The 14,911-nt window shown below is 46.3% G+C and overlaps 1 protein-coding gene across 1 annotated transcript in view; it reads left to right on the forward strand.

Annotated features, from left to right (window-relative positions):
- Positions 1-4,451: 4,451 nt before the first annotated feature.
- MPHOSPH8 (M-phase phosphoprotein 8) overlaps positions 4,452-14,911 on the forward strand; it is a 66,102-nt gene continuing 55,642 nt past the window's right edge. The window contains exon 1 of the mRNA XM_009248464.4: positions 4,452-4,732. The gene's annotated coding sequence lies outside the window, so the exon portion shown is untranslated. The remainder of the gene's footprint in view (positions 4,733-14,911) is intronic.

Raw genomic sequence — 14,911 nt, forward strand, 5'->3', positions numbered from 1 at the left:
ATGAATGAGTTTGTGCAAAAAAAAAAAAAAAAAAAACAATGGCTGGGTGTTGGGGCTCACACCTGTAATCCCAGCACTTTGGGAGGCCAAGGCAGGCAGATCATGAGGTCAGGAGATCAAGACCAGCCTAACTAACACGGTGAAACCCCATCTCTACTAAAAATACACAAAAAAATTAGCCGGGTGTGGTGGCACATGCCTGTAGTCCCAGCTACTCCGGAGGCTGAGGCAGGAGAATTGCTTGAACCTGGGAGGCGGAGGTTGCAGTGAGCCAAGATGGCACCACTGCACTCTAGCCTGGTCAACAGAGCGAGACTCCACCTCAAAAAAAAAAAAATGGTAACTTTGTAGATTAGGTATTAAAAATCTGAGCAAAATTCCGATTGTTTCTTATATTACAAATTGAAGCTGATGCTTGCACAGGGGAAGCATGGAGTGGAGAACTGTGGAAGACTTGGGAGTGATGAGAGTTTGGAACAGCGCTTGTGAGGATAGGAGAGGAAGGGGCTCAAGGAAGACAAGACAAAGCACTAGGCTTGGGGCCAATGGCTCAAGGAGAGTACCAGGCACCCTGTACGGTGGATTGTTCCAGCAGGTTGATGGAGCACAGGGTGTTCAAAGGAACGGGTGATGCAGTCATGCTGTGGCTGGAGTTTACAAAAGGCTGACTCACTAAAGGTCAACAGGGACATTTACACAAACATCCTGGCCCCAAGTCTAGTGCTCTTTCTAATCTATAACAGGGTTCTTCCTTTTTTTCTTTTTCTTTTACTTTTTTTTTTTTTTTTGAGACAGGGTCTTTCTCAGTTGCCCAGGCTGGACTGCAGTGGCATGAACACGACTCACTTCAGTTTCAACCTCCTGGGCTCAAGCGATCCTCTTGCCACAGCCTCTCCAGTAGATGGGACTACAGGCGTATGCCACCACACCAGGTTTAAAAAAATTTTTTTTTAAATTTTTTGTAGAGACAGGGGCTCACTGAAACTGCCTTTGCAAAAATTATAACCGAGAAAACTATGATAGTGAAAGAGATCTGACCTAACTGACTCCATCTTGCTTCTAACCTCCAAACTGTCCTTGTTCTGGGTGTAGGCTGAACTAACTTTGGGAGGAGCTTAGTTTATAGTTTAGTTTTGAAACAAAGACGATAACAGCCCTTTCCCAAAAGAAACCCCCTTCCTGCCTGAGGACTAGACTGCCTTGGTAGGACTAACAAATTAGCCACAAGATTACAAATTATGGTTTAGGAGTCATGCAGCTGGAGGCTGCAAGATTCTAAACCTCCCCAGATTGCTCCTCGGATGACATCACTGTTGTAAAACCTAAGATCAGTGCTTGAGATATTTTGCAGACCCTGTACTTGATGGCTTCATCAGCTGGCACTACCCAGATTGATAAATTAGCTCATCTGGTTTTGTGGCCCCTGCCAAGGAACCGACTCAGTGCAAGAGGACAGTGATTTAATCTCCAACCTAACCAATCAGCGCTCTTACTCACTGGCCCCCACCCACCAAATTATCCCTAAAAACTCCAATCCCCGAATTCTCGGGGAGATTGATTGGAGTAGTAATAAAACCCTGGTCTCCTGTATAGCTGGCTCTGTGTGAATTAAACTTTCTCTATTGCAATTCCCCCATCTTGATAAATTGGCTCAGTCAAGGCAGCAGGCAAGAAGAACCCATTGGGCAGTTACATCACTATGTTGCCCAGGTTGGACTCGAACTCCTGGGCTCAAGCAATCCTCCTGCCTCAGCCTCCCAACATGTTGGGATTACAGGCGTGAGCCACTGCACCCAGCCAAGTCTGTCCTTAATCAGGGTTCTTTTGGATCTCATTTTCTTAAGGTGCAAAAGCCACTGGACCAAGTGATACTGCCAGCCCCTCTAGGCTGCTGTAACTAGTTACGGCTCCTGGATCTGCTTCCAATTATTTACTTCCCCATCACTTTGGACAAGTCATCCCAACTCCCTGGCTTGTTTCTGTAACTCAATTATGGTCCAGAAGCCCGAGTTCTAAAGTGCTGATTCTGATGAGTGCCCATTTACCAGGCACTCTGATCCCATCATAACATCTACTATAGCCTGGGAGGTCTATTCAGGTGTGCATTCATGTTAAGCACTAACACCAATCAAATCACTTAAATAACATAGGTAATAATCCAACAGCACGCTGGGTGCAGTGGCTCACGCCTGTAATGCCAGCACTTTGGGAGGCCGAGGCGGGTGGATCATCTGAGGTCAGAAGTTCGAGACCAGCCTGGCCAACATGGTGAAACCTTGTCTCTACTAAAAAATACAAAATTAACCGGGCTTGGTGGCGCATGCCTGTAATCCCAGCTACTCGGGAGGCTGAGGCAGGAGAATTGCTTGAACCCAGGAGGCGGAGGTTGCAGTGAGCCGAGGCCGTGCCATTTCATTCCAGCCCAGGTGAGAAGAGTGAAACTCAGTCTCAAAAAAATAAACAAGCAAAAAAAAAAAGAATCCAACAGCACATCCAAACAAGGCTGAAAGTTGTAAAAGAAAATTACACTGTGTGGACAGTGTGTGTGTGTGTGTGTGTGTGTGTGTGTGTGTGTGTGTGTGTGTGTGTGTGTGTGTGTGTGTTTTAGAGATGAGGTCTGTCACCCAGGCTGGAGTGCAACAGTGCCATCATAGCTCACTGTGGCCTCCAATTCCTGGCCTCAAGCGATCCTCCTGCCTTGGCTTCCCAAGTAGCTGAGACTACAGGCATGTGTCACCACACCCTGGTTTTTTTTCGTTTTTGTTCTTTTTCAGATGGAGTCTCTCTCTGTCATCCAGGCTGGAGTGCAGTGGTGCAATCTCAGCTCACTGCAACCTCCACCTCCCGCGTTCAAGCGATTCTCCTGCCTCAGCCTCTCGAGTAGCTGGGGTTACAGGCACATGCCACCATGCTGGGCTAATTTTTGTAATTTTAGTAGAGACAGGGTTTCACCATGTTGGCCAGGCTGGTCTCGAACTCCAGACCTCAGGTGATCTGCCCACCTCGACCTCCCACAGTGCTGGGATTACAGGCGTGAGCCACCGCGCCTGGCGCACACCCTGTTTAAGGAAGAAAATAGTGTTGAAAATGAAAATCAATACACAAAGTCTGAACCAAAGCAATGGGAAGGCAGTGGCTGTGTGTTATGTTGAGTGGCTGTCTCAAATAGACCAAGACCTTTCTGACCCTTTGTCTTAGGGCATTAAAGAAAATTACTCTGGGCAAACAACAGCTTCCTTGAATGCTTTCACTTCTTTAACAAAATGCCAGAGAACCACAGATATAACCTATAGTTTCTTAGGGACTACAAGATCAGAGCTACAGTGTTACAGTTTTCACCAGTGCACTTGCAGAAATGGCATCAGATGGATTTCCTTGGGAGAAGGGGATTGGGAAATGGCTTTTTTTTTTTTTTTTTTTTTTTTGAGATGGAGTCTTACTTTTTTGCCCAGGCTGGAGTGCAATGGCGTGATCTTGGGTCACTGCAACCTCCACCTCCCGGGTTCAAGTGATTCTCCTGCCTCAGCCTCCCAAATGGCAGAGATTACAGGCGCCCATGACTATGCCCGGCTAATTTTTGAATTTTTAGTAGATAAGGGGTTTCACCATGTTGGTCAGGCTGGTCTCCAACCCCTGACCTCAGGTGATCCGCCCACATCTGCCTCCCAAAGTGCTGGGATCACAGGCGTGAGGCAGCACGCCCGACCTGGCTTTTTCTTTAAAAAACAAACAAACAAACAAACAAAAACTGGTAATAAGGGAATTTACTTTCCATCACTACAATTCCAGTTTTTTGTTTTGTGTGTGTGTGTGTGTGTGTGTGTTTTTTTTTTTAGACGGAGTCTCGCTCTGTCGCCCAGGCTGGAGTGCAGTGGTACAATCTCAGCTCACTGCAACCTCTGCTTCCCGGGTTCCAGCGATTCTCCTGCCTCAGCCTCCCGGGTAGCTGGGATTACAGGCGTGGACCACCACGCCCGGCTAATTTTTGTATTTTTAGTAGAGACGGGGTTTCACCATGCTGGCCAGGCTGGTCTTGAACTCCTAACCTCAAGTGATCCGCCCGCCTCGGCCTCCGAAAGTGCTGGGATTACAGGTGTGAGCCACCGCGCCTGGCTAATTCCTGTATTTTCATACTCAACTGTATTTTATATTAGGACCTTGAATCCCGAGTATAATTTTGTACTCAAATATAATTTATAAATAAGGCCTTAGCCTCCCGACAAGGTCAAACTAGCTAAAAACTTAAGTCCTCCCAACCACTGACATTCCCAGCCCCCAGCCCTCATCCTCAGCCCAGCTGGCTGAGGGTCCGACCTCAGAGTGGGGGGCTCCGGGAGCCCAGAGGCGGGAAAGTCCCCAGAGGCGCAGGCCCTGCCCTACAGCTTTGCTAGGGCAGGCAGCAGCGCCACGCCAGCTCGCGGGCTGGGCTAGGCGCGGGAGCTGGCCGGGCTGGGCGCGCCGCGGTCCCGCGCCCACTTCCGCTTCCCGTGCGGGGGATGGCGGCAGGGCCGGTGGGCGGCGGCGGCTCCAGGTCCCTGTCCAGGCGCGGCACTGCGGAGTCCGCCCCCCGGTCGCAGGGGCGCTCCTGAGCTTCGCGGAGCCGCCTCCGGGGCTGCCTGCGCGGAGGGCCGGCCGCGGCCGACGTGGGTGTTAAGTGGCCGCCCGGGCAGGCTACCCGGAGCCAAGAGCAGGCGGCAGAGCCTGAGCGGGACTTGGCCACGCTGGCGCGGCGGTAAGCTCAGACCGACCTGGCGCCTCCAGCTGCGGGGAGCGTGCTGGGCGGAGGGAGCGGGGCACGGGGAGAGCATCGGCGTCCGGGCGGCGTGACCTTCCCGGGCGCACGTGCCGCGGGAACCCGCACCGCCGCGGGGTGGCCCGTCGGGGTCGCCGGAGAATCTCGGGGTCGTCGGCCTCCTTCCCGCAGTGCCCACCTGGTGGGAACTTTTGTCCTCCTTTGCCCTCAAGTCCTGTCATTTGACCGCGGGGCTCCGCGCCGCCGGGGCGCCAGCGCCGGGAAGCACGGAGCAGTTTCTGCATGGAGATTTGCAGGCTGCCAGAGAGTGGGCGGCTGGGCAGGGGCGGCTAGCGTTTAGGGCCGGGTAGAGAAAGTTGGAAGTCGTCCCCCTAACCTGTTCCTTGCGAGGCCGGGGAGGAGACGCGCCTGGCCGGGTCCTTGGCGGCAAAACTGGTTTGCATCTCCACGCTTTACCTAAAGCCCGGGCTCTGGGGACTGGATGGCTAGCTAGCCGGCGGCTCCTACCGCCCCAGCTTTAGCCAGAAGCTGGGATCTTCCCAAGGCGGTTCGTGTTCCCTGATGGAAAATGAAGCCTCATCTACTGACTCTCTCATCCAAAAAAAAGTTAATTTCCCGAAGGAACGAGAAGGATGGGTGGTCTACGCTGTTGTTCCTCAGTCGCACCCTGGTGTAATTTGAGAGAGGGGTCAAAAGCGCTGAAAAGATAATTTTTTTCTATTCCAAGTGCTACAGCAAGCTCATAAATCAATTTTAATTCATGCTGAACAGTCTTGCCTCCTCCAAGCCCTGTGTCTTCTCCGAGCCAGAGCTACACATACGTGAATTAGTTTTAGCCCACTCCTTCTGAGTGAATCTGTTAGTACCGATCATGGTTTTCTATCTTAATAATTCTACTAGTGGCTATTTGTAGAATGAATAAATGAATTTATTTATTTATTTATTTATTTATTTATTTATTGAGATGGAATTCCGCTCTTGTTGTCCAGGCTGGAGTGCAATGGCGCGATTTTGGCTCACCACAATCTCTGCTTCCTGGGTTCAAGCGATTCTCCTGCCTCAGCCTCCTGAGAAGCTGGGATTACAGGCGTGTGCCACCACGCCTGGCTAATTTTGTATTTTTAGTAGAGATGGGGTTTCTCCATGTTGGTCAAGCTGGTCTCGAACTCCCGACCTCAGGTGATCCACCCGCCTTGGCCTCCCAAAGTGCTGGGATTACAGGTGTTAGCCACTGTGCCCGGCCTATTTGTAGAATTTAATGCGTTTAAGTTTGGTTCACCCAGCGGGGTTGAATTCACATGGACAGAATGCAATGTGATGTGACTTTCCTTCAAAGTTCAGAAGGAAGTGTCTGTGCCAAAAGAAGTAAGTGCATTGAGGTTTATCTGGGAGGCCACATTGCACTTGCCCCTGTCTGTCTTCTCAGTTGCCTCCGTTATTTTCTTCCCCTAAAATGCATGGTTGGGTGTTTTGTGTTGCTTTTGGCCAGGTTGAAATAGATTAAGTGTTGGTTTGTAGGCACAGACCTGAAAGGACAGGACTTTGAAATGAATCCTCTGTCACTGACTAGTTGTGTGGCCTTGGAGAAGACCTTGTCTTGTTCCAGGCCTCAGTTTGTCCTCTGGAAAAGGATTAGGACCCTGATAAACTTTTTTAGGAAGATACCAGATGACCACCACCTTTTCAGCCTAGTAAATGGTCCTGCCTCTCCAGATCTATCAGCAGCATATAAATCAGCATCTTGCACGTCTAACTTAGTTGCTTTATTAAGTACTGTGCCTTTGTTTTCACTGGTTTTAAATTTTTTGTAAATAAAGGAAGATGATTGAAGTCCGGTCATTGGCAAAATGCTTCAAGAGGTTTAAAAAACTTCTCCACAGCCAGTGTTTTCTGTTGACGTTCAGGATGACATTGGTGTTAGGAAGGCTCTTAGTGTTTGTCTCTGATCCAGCACGAAGGGTCACACATCTCCTCAGTGTGATGAGGAATAAATTGTTCCTTATTCACAAATAAGTTACTGTAGGGGATCGGTCAGGGTGGTGGGAGAAATTATAAAAATAAACTTATAGGAAATAGACACAAACCTTCTTGGAAGGCCGGGAGGTTTGCATAGCTTCAGTAAAAGATTTGGCTGAAGGCAGCTGAATTCTCTTAAAAGCTTGGGGTATAGATACATAGAAATTGTAGAGGAATTTATCTAAATGGCTTGTTTACTCATGTGGTCCTAAGACCAGCCTTTGGTCCTCTGTGGGTGCAGGACTGCTCTCTACTAGGGAGGTCAGCAATGTTAATTACCCTCTAGTGGTGTTTACTCGAGACCTTTGTGCATAAATGCACGGGGCGCTAGCTTGTCAGGGCTGGCAGCTGCTACAGCTCTTTCTGTGAAGCTGCCTGGACCTCTAGCCTGCTCTTTCATGGGATGGATACCTATGTCTGAGTGCATTTCTTCATCTGTCGTGCAGCCAGGGTCTGCAGGTCAGACCCAGCAGTCTTTGGCTGATGTCAGCATTCCTAGCATATGCCCGTTTCCAGGGGCTGGCTACCCAGACTGTGGCCCTCAGTGTGCAAAATGTGCAGATCTCTTGATCCATTTCTAGGTGTCCCAAGCAATTATTTCATGAATCTTGCTTTTGGTGTTGCATATAAAAGCTCATTGCCAAATCCAAGTTCATCTAGATTTTCTGCTGTGTTATCTTCTGAAGTTTTCTACTTTGGCACTTTTCTTTTTTTTTTTTTTTTTCCAGAGACAGAGCCTCCCTCTGTTGCCTAGGCTGGAGTGCAGTGGTACAGTCATGGCTCACCACAGTCTCAAATTCCTGGGCTCAAGCGATCCTCCTGCCTCAGCCTCCCAAGTAGAAGGGACGAGAGGCGCATGCCACCACACCCAGCTAGTTTTGCACTTTTTACATTTCAGTCTGTGATCGTTTTGATTTGTAAAAGTTGTAAGGTCACAGAACATTTGTGTTTTGTAAAAGGTGTAAGGTCACTTTCCACCTTCCTCTACACAACCACTTGCAAGCCATTCCCCCTCTACCTTGTGTAAAATCTGGTTTCTTTGACATTCCCTACGTGTTCTCATCGCCGCCATCCACCAGCCACCCAAGACCTCCCTCATTCCTATGGTTCCTGCCTTCATCTTCAGTGACTTCCAGCATCCTGAGCTATGGCCTGGCCTAATGCCCTGGCCGGTCGCTACTAACATTTTTAGAAGTTCTGTTTGTAATGAGCTACATATAAGCACTGAAATTAAAAGAAAAAGTGAAGAATTTTTGCCTATATTTGGAAACTTTCCTTTCAATAGGTAATAAGCAGAAAGACAAAGCAAGAGAACTCTGCCTGGGTATTATGAAAAATAAACGCACTGAAGAAGAAGATCTTCCTATTTTAGATTAGTCATAAGGAAGAAGAAATCCAGGAAAACCTCTTCTGCCATGCTAGCTAGGGAGGAGTGGGTGACAATTAAGATGTCTCGCGACACTTGCATCCAGACATGGCCAGGTAGACAGAGGGTGGCCCAATCAAAAGGGGCGCCAGCGGCCAGGTGCAGTGACTCATGCCTGTAATCCCAGCACATTGGGAGGCAGAGGCAGGTGGATCGCCTGAGTTTAGGAGTTCGAGACAAGCCTGGGCAGCACGGCAGAAACCCCGTCTCTACAAAAAAATATACAGAAATTAGCCAGGTGTGGTGGTATGTACCTGTAATGCCAGCTGCTTGGGAGTCTGAGGCATGACAATCACTTGAACCCAGGAGGTGGATGTTGCAGTGAGCCCAGACTGCACCACGGCACTCCAGCCTGGATGACAGAGCAAGACTCTGTCTCAGAAGAAAGGGACACCAGCTCTAAGCAGCTGATTTGCTTATACCAGGTATCTAGCAAATATCTGCCCTACAGGCCAGAACAGTATGAGAGGTCTCAATTCTGGAAAGATATTGCTGGAGTTGGCATTGGAAGCAGAGAAGGCTAATTGTCCTCCTGTGTCAATTCCCAGGATTTGATTCTGGCCAGCCATCCAGCTGGAGTGCACACCCTTGCATCTGGGAGTGGCCATGACACTCATTTCTAGCCAATGGAATGTAAGTAGATTTGATGATTGCAACTTCCAGGTCAGGTCCTCAAAAAGGGAAACAACTTACTTACTGCATCCTCCCATTTTCCTTAGCCATGGGCTTTGAGTCGCCTCCACCCTGTAGCAGATGGCACACCCTGGTGCGGCTTCAGGCCCCAAGACAAAAAGGTGTCCCTGGATGAAATGGAACAAAAACACCTACTCACCCTGAACCACCTGCCGACTTTCAGGCTGCTAAGTGAGAAAGAAATATGCTTTATCTTGTTTGAGCTACTGCATATTTGGAGTATTTTTGTGACAGCAACTTAGCCAGTATTGTAAAGAAACAGCATTGTATCTGTCTTAAGAGAACGACACCCTAGTGGCACCAACACTACTCCTCCATTCCTCCCCAGGACTACAGGGAGATAAAGCCCACACTGCAAACCCCATCAGGCCTGAGAATTATACTCAGACCTGAGGCTGGGCAAGGGGAATAGGCAACTGAGCAATTGGTATCATTTCCCATCTTAAACAAAGAAAAAAAAGGCATCTCTCAAACTCACTTTGTCACCTGCCCTTCAGCCGTCACTGGGTTCATTCCTAACCTTTACAAATTTGTCCAGGGTGGCTTATCTTCCTATCTCACCCTGCAGTCTACTCTCTCACTAGTATTATCTCATGCTTCCTTCTGTCTAGCACTATTCCAAAATTCTCATCCAAAGACCACTTTTTTTTTTTTTTTAAGAGAGAGACAGGGTCTTGCTTTGTTGCCCAGGCTGGTCTTGAACCCCTGGCTTCGAGTGATCCTCCTGCCTCAGCCTCTGAAAGTGTTGGGATTACAGGTGTGAGCCACCACACCTGCCCCAAAAACCACTTTTTAGTCCTTATCTTTCTATACCTCTCAAAAGCTTTTTTTTTAATTTTTTTATTTTTTTATTTTTCGAAACAGGTCTTGCCCCGTCACCCCATCGTGCAGTGGCACGATCATAGCTCACTCTATAGTCTTGAACTCCTGAACTCAAGTGATCCTCCCACCTGAGCCTCTCCAAGCACTGTGATTACAGGTGTACCACCATACCCGGCTAATTTTTTTTTTTTTTAAAAAGAGGGGGTCTTGCTATGTTGTCCAGGCTGGTCTTGTACTCCTGGCCTCGAATGATCCTCAAAACATCATGGGTTTGAGGGTAAACTTGTAACACTGAATGAAAGAGGCTACAGTGTACCTAAGAAGTTGGTGTGTTGTGAAAGGAGGCATCGCTTATCAAAATGGATTCTTCCTCACATGGGGCATAGTAACTGTTAAGCAGTTAGTGAGGAGAAACTAATTTCGATCCTCACCAAATACAGCACACACCAAACCAGATACTAAAGAGAGAAACATTCTAAATAACTACACAAGGAAACTACACCTTGGCCTCCCAAAGTGCTGGGATTACAAGTGTGGGCCACCACACTTGGACTCAATAGCTTTCTATATTCTTAATCATGTAAGTATATAGATAGGTGATTTTTCACAAATTGAACACAAGAAACTGACGTCCAAGTCAAGAAATAAAACCCCACACCCCAGAAGCCTCCTTCCCACTTCCTTCCAACCATGCCTATTTGTGTACTTGGTATTAGTGGAATCACACAGTGTGTGGTTGCTTGTGTCCAGCGTATTTTGCTTAACATTGTGTTTCTGCCATTCAGCCACGTCAGGAAACCACCCCGATACCCACCACAGAATGAGTAATTACATTGATATCCATGTGTACCAAGTGTCAGTTTAGGCTGTCCTGAATGGCGTGCTCTAAGCAATATTCTAGCGCAATGCCCGTGACTTTACTGCGCACGCCCACCGCTCCTTCCTCCTCCATTCTGCCTTTGTTTTTGCCTCCAATTTGGCCAGTCATTCCCAGGCTCATTTGCAGGCCCTTCCTCTGCCACCTCCTAAGTGATGGGAGGGCTCAGGATCGCAAGCCATTTTCTAGCTCTACATTCTTTTCTGGTGTCCTCATCCCCTCATGGATTAATTGTCATCAACAGGTTGGTTGTTTTCTAATCTTATCTCAAGTCCAGATCTCTCTCTTGAGCTCCTCTTGGCCCAAATATCCGTTTGGGCATTCTGTTATTTCCTTTTTTCTTTTTTCAATTATGGTAAAAAAAAAAAAAAGACATAAAATTTAGCATTTTAACCACTGCGCCCAACCTAGCTTTACCATTTTTAAGTATACAGTTCAGCAGTGCTAAGTATATGCACATTGTTGTATAATAGATCCCTAGAACTTTTCATCTTGAAAAAAGAAACTTTATTCCTATTAAATATCAATTGCCAACCGAGGCAGTGGCTCACGACTATAATCGCAGCACTTCGGGAGGCCGAGGCAGGCGGATCACTTGAGGCCAGGAATTCGAGACCAGCCTGGCTAACATGGTGAAACCCTGTCTCTACCAAAAATATATAAATTAGCTGGGCATGGTGGCACGTCCTGTAATCCCAGCTACTCGGAGGCTGAGGCAAGAGAATCGCTTGAACCCAGGAGGCAGAGGTCTCAGTGAGCCAAGATCGCGCCACTGCACTCCAGCCTGGGCCACAGAGCAAGACTGTCTCAAAAAAAAAAAAAAAAAAAAAAGAATCAACTGCCCATCTCTTCCTTTCTCTCAGCCCTGGAAACCACCATTCTACTTTCCATTTCAATGGGTTTGACTACCTTAGATACTTCATATGAGTGGGGTCATGCAGTATTTGTATTTTGTGGCTGCATTATTTCACTCAGTGTAGTGTCCTAGATGTCCATCCATGTGTACCAAATGTCAGAATTTCCTATCTTTTCAAGGCTGTATTATATAACATTGTATGTATATTTCACATTCTGTTTATTTGTTCATTCGTGGACAGACATTTTGTTTGCTTCTACCTCTTGGCTATTGTGAATAATGCTACTATCAACGTGGGTATGTAAATATCTCTTTGAGATCCTGCTTTGAATTCTTTTGGGTGTTTTGTTTTTGGTTTGTTGTTGTTGTTGTTGTTTTGAGACGGAGTTGTCACCCAGGCTGGAGTGCAGAGGCGTGATCTTGGCTTACTGCAACCTCCGCCTCCCAGGTTCTAGCGTTTCTCCTGCCTTAGCCTCCCAAGTAGCTGGGATTAAAGGCACACACCACCACGCCTGGCTAATTTTTGTATTTTTAGTAGAGATGGGGTTTCACAATGTTGGCTAGGCTGGTCTCAAACTCCTGGTCTCAAGTGATCTGCCCACCTTGGCCTCCCAAAGTGCTGGGGTTGCAGGTGTGAGTGACCATACCCGGCCTGTTTGTTTGATTTTTGCCCTCTTAACCTTATCATCCACCAGAGGATGAATTCTTTTGTAAAAGGATTGTTGGATATGATAATATTTCTAATTTTTTGAGGAATCTCCACACCGATTTCTACAGTAGTTGCACCATTTTATATTCCTACCAACAGTGCACGAGGATTCCAGTTTCTCCACATACTTGCCACTTGTTATTTTCTGGGTTTTAATTTTTTTATAGTGGCCCATCCTAATGAGTGTAAGGTATTTCATTGTGATTTTGATTTACATTTCTCTAGTGATTACTGATGTTAAAACATCTTTTCGTATGCTTCCTGGCCATTTGTACATCTTCTCAAAAGAAATGTCTTCGTCTTTTGCTCTTTTTAAAATCAGGTTATTTGGTTTTTGTTGTTCAGTGGTAGGAGTTCTTTGTATCTTCTGGATACTAAACCCTTATCATAAATATAATTTAAATAGTTCCTTCCAGTCTGTATGTTGCCTTTAATTTGTTGATTATTTCCTTTGCGTTGTTCAGTGGTAGGAGTTCTTTGTGTCTTCTGGATACTAAACCCTTATCATAAATATAATTTAAATAGTTCCTTCCAGTCTGTATGTTGCCTTTAATTTGTTGATTATTTCCTTTGCTACACAGAAATTTTTGAGTTTCGTGTGGCCTCATTTGTCTGTTTTTTGCTTTTGTTGCCTATGCTTTTGGTATCATATCCAAGAAACCATTGCCAAATCCAATGTCATGAAGATTTCCCCCTGTTTTCTTCCAGGAGTTTTAGAGTTTTCCATCTTTCATTTAGATCTTTTATTTTTGGAGTCAGAGTTTCACTCTTGTTGCCCAGGCTGAAGTGCATGGCGTGATCTCGGCTCACTGCAACCTCTACCTCCTGGGTTCAAGCGATTCTCGTGCCTCAGCCTCCCAAGTAGCTGGGATTACAGGCATGCACCACCATGCCTGGCTAATTTTTGTATTATTAGTAGAGTCGGGGTTTATCCCTGTTGGTCAGGCTGGTCTCGAACTCCCAACCTCAGGTAATCAGCCCGCCTTGGCCTCCCAAAGTGCTGGGATTACAGGCGTGAGCCACCACGCCTAGCCTCATTTAGATCTTTAATCCATTTTTAGCTACTTTTTTTTTTTTGAGATGGAGTCTCTCTCTGTCACCCAGGCTAGAGTACAGTGGCATAATCTCAGCTCACTGCAACCTCTGCCTCCCAGGTTCAGGTGATTCTCCTGTCTCAGCCTCCTGAGAGGCTAAGTGATGTTCCCCTTCCTGTGTCTATCTGGTATTACAGGCGTGTGCCACCATGCCCTGCTAATTTTTCTATTTTTAGTAGAGACAGGGTTTCACCATGTTGCCCAGGCTGGTCTCAAATTCCTGACCTCAAGTGATCCACCCGCCTTGGCCTCCCAAAGTGCTGGGATTATAGGCACGAGCCACCATGCCCAGCTCATTTTTAGCTAATTTTTTATATGCTGGAAGGAAAAGATCCAACTTCATTTTTTTTGCTTTTAGATATCTAGTTTTCCAGCAGTGTTTGTTGAAGAAACTGTCCTTTCTCCATCGTGTGGTCTACTCACCCTTGTTGAAGATCATTTTACCAAGTACATGAGAGTTTATTTCTGGGCTCTTTATTCTGTTCCATTGGGCTGTATGTCTGTATTTAAGCAAGGATCACAGTGTCTTCATTACTGTTCCTTTCTAATATATTTTGAAATCAGAAAGTGTGAGGCCTCCATTTTTGTTCTTTTTCAAGATTGTGTTGGCTATTCAAGGCCCTTTGCAATTCTGTATGAATTTTAGGAACTTTTTTTTCTATTCCTGCAAAAAAGGCCCCTGAAATTTTGATAGGGATTGTACTGAACTGTAGATCACTTTGGGTTGTATGGACATTTTAACAATATAAAATCTTCCAATCCATGAACATGGAATGTTTTTCCATTTATTTTTGTCTTCTTTCATTTCTTTCAGCAATGTCCTATAGTTTTGAGTGTGTAAGTCTTTCACCTCCTTGGTTAAGTTTATTCCTAAGACTTTTATTTTATTTTATTATTATTTTCTTTTTTGAGAGAGAATCTTACTCTGTCTCCCAGGCTGGAGTGCAGTGGCATGATGTCGTCTCACTGCAAACTCTGCCTCCTGGGTTCAAGCAATTCTCCTGCCTCAGCCTCCCAAGTAGCTGGGATTACAGGTGTGTGCCCTGGCTAATTTTTTTTGTATTTTTAGTAGACATGGGGTTTCGCCATGTTGGCCACGCTGGTCTTGAACCCCTGGCCTCAAGTGATCTGCCCGCCTCAGCCTCCCAAAGTGCTGGGATTACGGGTGTGAGCCACCGCACCTGGCCAAGAATTTTATTTTTAAATGAAAAATCAAATTTGTATATGCTTGTTGTATAGATGTTGTTTTGAAATATGTATACAATGTGGAATGCCTAAATTGAGCTAAATAACATATGCATTACTACACCTACTTATCCTTTTTTTGGTGTGGTGAGAACACAAAATCTACTCTTTTAGCAATTGGTTTCAAGAATACAATACATTTTTTTCTATGTCTTTTTTTTTTATACTTTAAGTTTTAGGGTACATGTGCACAACGTGCAGGTTTGTTACATATGTATACATGTGCCATGTTGGTGTGCCGTACCCATTAACTCGTCATTTACATTAGGTATATCTCCTAATGCTATCCCTCCCCCTTCCCCCAACCCCATGACAGGCCCCGGTGCGTGATGTTCCCCTTCCTGTGTCCAAGTGTTCTCATTGTTCAATTCCCACCTATGAGTGAGAACATGTGGTGTTTGGTTTTTTGTCTTTGCGATA

This window comes from Pongo abelii, chromosome 14 (assembly GCF_028885655.2).
Source record: "Pongo abelii isolate AG06213 chromosome 14, NHGRI_mPonAbe1-v2.0_pri, whole genome shotgun sequence".
NCBI classification, from domain to species: domain Eukaryota; kingdom Metazoa; phylum Chordata; class Mammalia; order Primates; family Hominidae; genus Pongo; species Pongo abelii.